Here is a 614-nt window from a genome sequence, read left to right as displayed (position 1 = left end):
CTACTAGAGATCCGATCAGATATTTAGGTTCAGTAACTCAGATGCGTGTTGAAACGGCTACCTCAGCCACCCTGGTTTGCTCTATGGGATTCCTTTGATATTCCTGTAAGATTTCTATGATATTGCTCTACCTTTTACCCTGTTTCCGCCCTACCCCTGTAATCAATAAAGTTCTCCTTTGTGACCGGTGTGGAGACTTATTGAGGGGTGGGACTAAATTATGCCAAGGAGGCCCCTGAGGTCTGTGGACTAAGGGAGGCTTCCTAATAAGCCCCTGACTTGGGGAAGTGCCCCAAGTGCTTATACTGGGTCTAGCACCCATTGGACGATCAGGCCTGTGTTTTCCAAGGTGCACAGAGCCAGAAGTGAGTCCAGAGCCTTGGATGGTGGCAGCGGGACCCCCAGGCTAGCGGGTGTGCTCCAGGGAAGGGGTCGGCCGGACGGGAGGCACCCCAAGGGAGGCACTCGGAGCCTGGAAGGTGGTCGGGCGCAGGGAGGTGGGCGGCTCAACGCAGGAGCGCCCCCTACTGGCCCGCTACACGTGGTGGCAGTGGTGGGATCCGAATACCCTGCTGTATTTGAGGCATAATTTGGGAAAAGGAATAGAGTCACTG

Source organism: Alligator sinensis, unplaced genomic scaffold (genome assembly GCF_000455745.1).
Source record: "Alligator sinensis unplaced genomic scaffold, ASM45574v1 scaffold653_1, whole genome shotgun sequence".
Taxonomy (NCBI): Eukaryota; Metazoa; Chordata; order Crocodylia; family Alligatoridae; genus Alligator; species Alligator sinensis.
The sequence above is the reverse complement of the archived record's forward strand: the minus strand, read 5'-3'. Positions refer to the sequence as shown.